Source organism: Quercus suber, unplaced genomic scaffold (assembly GCF_002906115.3).
Source record: "Quercus suber isolate HL8 unplaced genomic scaffold, Cork oak 2.0 scaffold_107, whole genome shotgun sequence".
NCBI classification, from domain to species: Eukaryota; Viridiplantae; Streptophyta; class Magnoliopsida; order Fagales; family Fagaceae; genus Quercus; species Quercus suber.
Window position 1 is genome coordinate 314,493 of NW_027069572.1, and position 6,460 is coordinate 320,952.

The following is a 6,460-nucleotide window of genomic DNA, read 5'->3' on the forward strand; positions in this document are numbered from 1 at the left end:
TGATGTAGTGTGTGACGTTATGCATTTGAGGTCTCAAATGCATAACGTCACACCATATACCATGTTCTTTTTGCTCGTCACCATAAGCCAAACGAACAGATGTCAGCAACACATTTCGCTGTTGTGGGGAGAATCTTACTGAGTTATACAGGTCACTGATAACTGTATAAGAGGGTTGTTGATTCCTAAGGTAAAAACCAAGCACCTTCCTTGCCAACTCCATAAAAAGTCGGCCAATATAAATTTGGAAACCTACAATTCGATTTCCATCCATTTCAAAAATTTGCTCTTTGCTGCAATTTTGAAACACAAAATTCAGAAACTCTTCAAATCTCTAAGAAAAAAATATATAAAAAAAAAATTAATAGCAGATAAAAACTTAGCTATATATAAAAAATTTACCACTTCATCATAAAAACTTAAAAATAACATACCATTCCAATATTAGGATCGTCCACTTGGATTAATGAGAAATTAGCGATGGGAAGATTAGTATCGCCCATTGTAAAAACATTAGTTAGGTCATTTACATTAATTAGAATATCATAAGCTATATTGTTAAGCATTTTTAAAAGAGAAATAAGAGTTCTTTACTAAAAGGAAGTTTTCTTTTCGTTCTTTTGATAGAATTGAACGCCCTATTTATAGAGAACAAAACGTGTTTGGATTTTTCTTTAAAAAAAAAAAAATTACAATCTACAACAATAAATTAATCCCCATAATTTGGTAAGGGCATGCAGCAAAGTCAGTGTACAATCTGAAAACTTTAATTTTGATCACCCTCGTATACCTTTTGCTGATGTCGTCGCATTTATAATGTTCTGCACAACCATGTGGGGATGCATTCAATGCTGGGGAGAGTTGATGCAGCACTAGGCAGAAAGGTTGATGCTCCTTTAGGTGCTGTGGAGATAGCAAAAGGTGGTCCTGGAGGGTGACTCGTTAACAGGGACAGAGTTATTCTTGGACGTGGGGGGTAGTAGCTCCCCTCAGATTTTTTATTTTTATTTTTTAAATTAGCATGTATATAATATATTATTTTTAGCAATTTGTTTCAATAAAATTGCACTTTGCCCCTCAACAATATTATTAATATTTTTAAAAGCTAAAAAAAAGAATAGCGCAGTAGCAAAAATTAAGCCGAAACAACACCCAAAACAAACACAAGCAAAAAATAATAATAATAATAATCAAAGCCGATTAAAACACCCAATGGCAAGGCACACGTAATAAAAGGGAAAAAGAAAGGATTTTCTAAGCCACTCCAAAATTTTTTTTTTTTTTTTTTTTTTTTTTTTTTTTTTTTTTTTTTTTTTTTTCCTAACTTAAGGCAGAATGCAGACTAAGGGGTTGGGCAGCGGCAAGCACCAGAAGCAAAGGCAGACAAGCACAGTAGAACACCACGCCCGACGCCACCAGCCACCACCTGTCCACCGCAGACCTCCCTGCCCCTATCAAAACAAACCTGGTAATTTTTATATCCAATCTCTTTTATTTTTTTGGATGAGAATATTGTATCCTCCCTCAGAGCATCTCCAACAGTCAATGTAAAGCTATTTTTGGACCACCAAAGTGGTACTGTTCATGCTCCAACAGCTTCTCTAAACACACAGATTCTCCAATTTTTTTTTTTTTTTGGAGTTGCTACAGTAATTCTCTTAATTTAGAGAACACTATAGCAACTCCAAACCATTATTTTATCTTAACAAAATACCCGATTGAATAAAAAAAATATTCTCTCTCTTTCCTCCTCTCTTCCTTGTTCATCTGTCTCAATCTCAAACGGTAACACAATCAAAACACAAACACAATAACAGATCAAGAACAGGGAAAACTACAAATTTAATTAGAACAAAAAATCTAAAATCAAAACAAAAACAACAGATCAAGAGCATGAAAGCCTATCTAAGCTCCATTGTAACAACAAAGTGAATTAAAAAAAAAAAAAAAAAAATAGACGAAGGCCATGTCAGCTCTGTGTGTGCGTGTGCGTGTGTGTGTGTGTGTGTGAAGTGAGTTGAAGAGGAAAGAAAATAGAAGTAAAAATAGAAAAAGTAAAAAAAGAGAGAGACAGAGAGATAGCTGAAGAAATGATCCGAAATGAACTATAAGAAAAAGAAAAAGAAGGTAGATAGAGGAAAGGAGTGGGATACGTGGGTGGTGGAGAAAAAACCAAGGGAAAAAAAACAAAAGAAAAAGAAGAAGAAGAAGAAGAAACGTGTCTAGATGGCGTGAAGGGAAAAATAATATAAAAAATAAGAAATTGCAATTAAGAAATGCTTCCACAATATTTTTACAATAAATTTTAAATAACGGATTGTTATTAAATAATATTGGCGAGTAAAAAAATAATTTCAGTAATTGGTTCAAATTAGAACTAGTAACAACTTCCCACATAAATTTTAGATAATATGTTGGAAAGTGTATTTGAAAAAGTGGGTAGGTAAAAGTTAAATGTCACTATTTATTTTCTAAACAGTACAAAAATTTGGAAAAGCTGTTGGAGATGCTCTCAGTCCCTCTCATATCTGAATCTCTAATTGTTTGATTAAATTGTGAAGAGAATTTGAAGAGAGGCAGAGACTAAAGAGAAAGAGTGAAAGAAAGAACCAGAGACAAAGAGGTAAAGATGTTTAGTGGACGACCTAAAATCTTAATTATGTGAAACAAAGATGTAGTTTAAGGGGTAGTTTCAGCATCTCAATGCTTGACATATTTTGGTTTGTGGTTCGAAGATCTGAGCTTATTCTTAATAGTTCTAGTATAGGAGTTATTATTTATCATGATTTCTTAAGTTCAGCTGTGAGGCTTGTTCTCTCAAGGAATTATTGCTATTATAATGCCTATGTTGTGGTAGAACATGAAGTTTTAGTATGTTGGATTGGAAGCTAATTTTTATACTACTATTTTCATCTTATTAAATTATGTTGCTTATTTATGGCATAATGATATATGCCTTTGCTTGCTCTAGTTTACTTGAAAGACTTGAAACAGAGGTGTCAATAAGTTCATAGCATGCTTTTGTTTCTTCCATGGCATTTTGTTTCTTCCATTCTTTTGAAGTCAGTAGATTGGATTTTCTTGTGGTTATTTTGGTTGTGTTTATGATGCTTTTTCTTTAGCAGGGCCCCATTCCACAACTAAGGTCATGTTTCTCATATGATTTTCTCGTTGAAGTTCTCTTTGTTACAATATATCTTAAATTTTTGACAGTTGATGAACATGGGAGTGTAATATATTTAACCATGGGCATGCTATTTGCATTTCAGTTTTAGGCCTTATGATCAGTGGAAGTGAGCTTGGACACTATGATGAGGAAGCAAGTAATGATAAGAGGATTGGAGTTGATTCCACTAATGTTGTTGAGTCAAAACATGGTGTTGTTGCTATTGATGATGACCTATTCTAAAATTGGCGCATCTTTGGAGGGCATGCTGGGATGGCTTCATGATTGTCCAGTCCTCAACTTCACATACCCAAGCTTTTGACAAGGGAAAAACTGAACTATTATTTGCTTCAAAGGATCACAATTGTCTCTTTCAGCTAAAGTTTTTTATTTAAGATTTAATAGATTCCTGCCTATAAAATTACATTGGCATGTGCAACATAATCAGATTACTCTCTTCTACCAAGTATTAACAATTTTTCTTTTGGTTTTTGTACAACATGTGACACTACCTTTTGAGTAAGAGTAAATCTTAGCCTATAGTTGGGTACATTGCAATAAAACTCTTGTTATTTAGTCTTGTAATAAAAATGTACATTTCAATAGAATTTTGTTCATTCTTGGACCAAACTCTTTTCTTTTCTCGAAGCTTTACAATTAATTAAGAAAAAAAAAATCAAATGATACATCAAAGTACGACTTTAGTAGAAGAAATTTTTATTATGTTAAGAACATATCAATGTTTAACTTGTAGCTACTCAAAACATACATATATAAAAACCAAGTTGGAGTAGGTTCATTAGTCATAAGCGAACTACAAAATTGTAAGTGCCACAAGCTGTACATAAAGCTATCTAAAAAATTGCTCTAAAGGGTTCATACAGCTATTAAAAAGTTTTCCAATAGGCTCCGCAAACTATCCAAGATACTTCAAAGTCTTGTATTATCCTTTAATGTGGTAGAATCCTGAAAAAAAAAAAAAAAAAAAAAGTCATAATCTTAGAAAAGCAATAAATAAGAGCCTAGGATAAAGTTTATGCTTTAGAAAGTACTTGACTCAATTATGGAAACACTCAAGTGAGTTTCATACCCATTATCAAAATATTATAATCTCCACAACTCTATCAGTAACCAAATTAATTTTTTATTTATTTTTAAAACTCAATCAGCAACAAAGCGTTTACAAAATTTTATGATAACCCTAATGATTTGTAATCTAAGACCAATATTATTCCTGTGTTATGCATGATGCAATGTAATTTTCATAATACTATGTCCATGATAAGCATAATTTCCAGTAAAAACACAGGTACCAACACAACTTCATACATTGGCTTGGAAATTATATGAGTTAATAATTTTAAAAATTAAAATAGCACAACCTGAATCTCGAATGGATTTTTGTTTGTGTGCAACAAATGGCACTTTTATGTCAACAATTTGTGCCATTGACATCCAGGGTCCCAATAAATCAAGCTACTTGCTCCAATTTTAAGTTGCAGGACTAAAGAATTCATGTATTCCTCTTTGCAACATGCAGAGTTCTCCCAATCCAACCTTCTAAAACTTCATGTTCTACCACAACATAGGCATTATAATAGCAATAATTCCTAGAGAGAACAAGCCTCACAGCTGAACTTAAGAAATCATGATAGATAATAACTCCTATACTAGAACTATTAGGAATAAGCTCAGATCTTCGAACCACAAACCCAAATATGTCAAGCATTGAGACGCTGAAACTACCTCCTTAAACTACAACTCTGTTTCACATAATTAAGATTTTAGGTCGTCCACTAAAAATCTTTAAAGGGACTATCCATAGTCTAATTTCAGAACAGCCAACTACTCATTAGCAAGACAACACCTTTTTTTCCTTCCCTTTAAACCCATGACAGAGCAAGACACAAAAATAATACCATGACCCTAATAACGCCAAACACCAACCACTGTCAGCATCCACCAGTCCAAACTCACAAATCTAGCGAAGATAAAGGAAGTAAGGCCACCGATCACTCGACGGTCCTCAACCATCAACACACCCACATCCGCACTTCACTGGGTTTTGTACCCATTATCAAAATCTCAAAACGTTCCACAATATATCAACAAGAATCATGAAAGGAAGCAAAACGAAATAAGAAATGAGAGGAAGTTACTTGTTTATAGTATACAGTGAGCAGTGGTGGACTTAATGGCAAAAACTGACGTGGATGACACGGTCGGCGACTCAAAAGCGATGGCAAGAAATCCAATGTGGGCATTTGTGGCGAAGACCAGCAAATCTGGGCAAGTTTGTTGTCAACACCCTAATGATAATGGTTGAAAATCTAAAATGGAAGAGTGAAAGTGGAGAGAGAGAGGTGAGAGGGACACCGGTTGAAGTTGGAGAGAAAGAGAGAGGAGAGTGTTTTACTAAAAACTGAAGCTAAAATGAAAAGGAAGGGAAGTACACGGATTGCCAACGTGGATTGGTGAGGTGTCAAAGGCTAAAGCCATTAGATTAAATCTATGGCTGAGAATAAAGCTATTGTACCCTGTGCAATTCCCTAGGTATTGCACGGGGTATGAATCCAAATACATTTACCATTTCATCGTAATTTTCTAGACAGGGCCACATGGAGATGCATATTTATTATGATAGGATAGGGGCCATGTATTTGTTATGATAGGTATGATGTTCATGTATTCAAACTTCTTAATTAGATTTTAACGCAATCCTATTCTTGGTGAGGGTTAGGTGAGCACTTGTGTCTTCCAAGTTGACAAACTTGTTGGATTCCAACAATACAATCAATGGCTCTACCAAGTTTCATGGAACCAAAACCAATGTTAAGATATTGTGGGAACCTTGTCACATTTGAGAACATTTTATAAAGTGGATGGTTAATGAGGAAATGAATTAAGAGAATGGAAATTGAACAGAATTGTTATAGTAGAAAAGACAAATTTAGAAGGAGAGCCAATTGTATTTTCTACTTCTACTAACTATATAAAAAGTGTCGTTTGAGCTTGTTTCCATTTTTATTTTTTTTAAAATATTTATATGTGGTGATAGATTATTTTGGTTTTAGGAGTTGTTATACCTGCACAATAAATTGTCATAATATTTTTATAATTATTGAGTTATCAGTTTTTTACATATCAAAATAAAATATAATAAACTATCAAGCCGAGACTAATCACAACTTAAAATAAAGCTCTTGTGAAAATATTATGACATTTGGGTGTTGTGACAATATTTTTTACAATTAGTAAGGTGTCAGTTGCATATAAATCAAAATGAAATAAAAT

At 33.5% G+C, this 6,460-nt stretch overlaps 1 long non-coding RNA gene across 1 annotated transcript; it reads right to left on the reverse strand.

Annotated features, from left to right (window-relative positions):
- Positions 1–3,938: 3,938 nt before the first annotated feature.
- Positions 3,939–5,569, reverse strand: LOC136068274 (uncharacterized). The gene is made up of 2 exons (XR_010629661.1): positions 5,326–5,569; positions 3,939–4,132 (listed from the first exon to the last, which is right to left on the reverse strand). It is a non-coding gene; the product is annotated as an uncharacterized LOC136068274 (long non-coding RNA).
- Between the last annotated feature and the right edge of the window lie 891 nt (positions 5,570–6,460).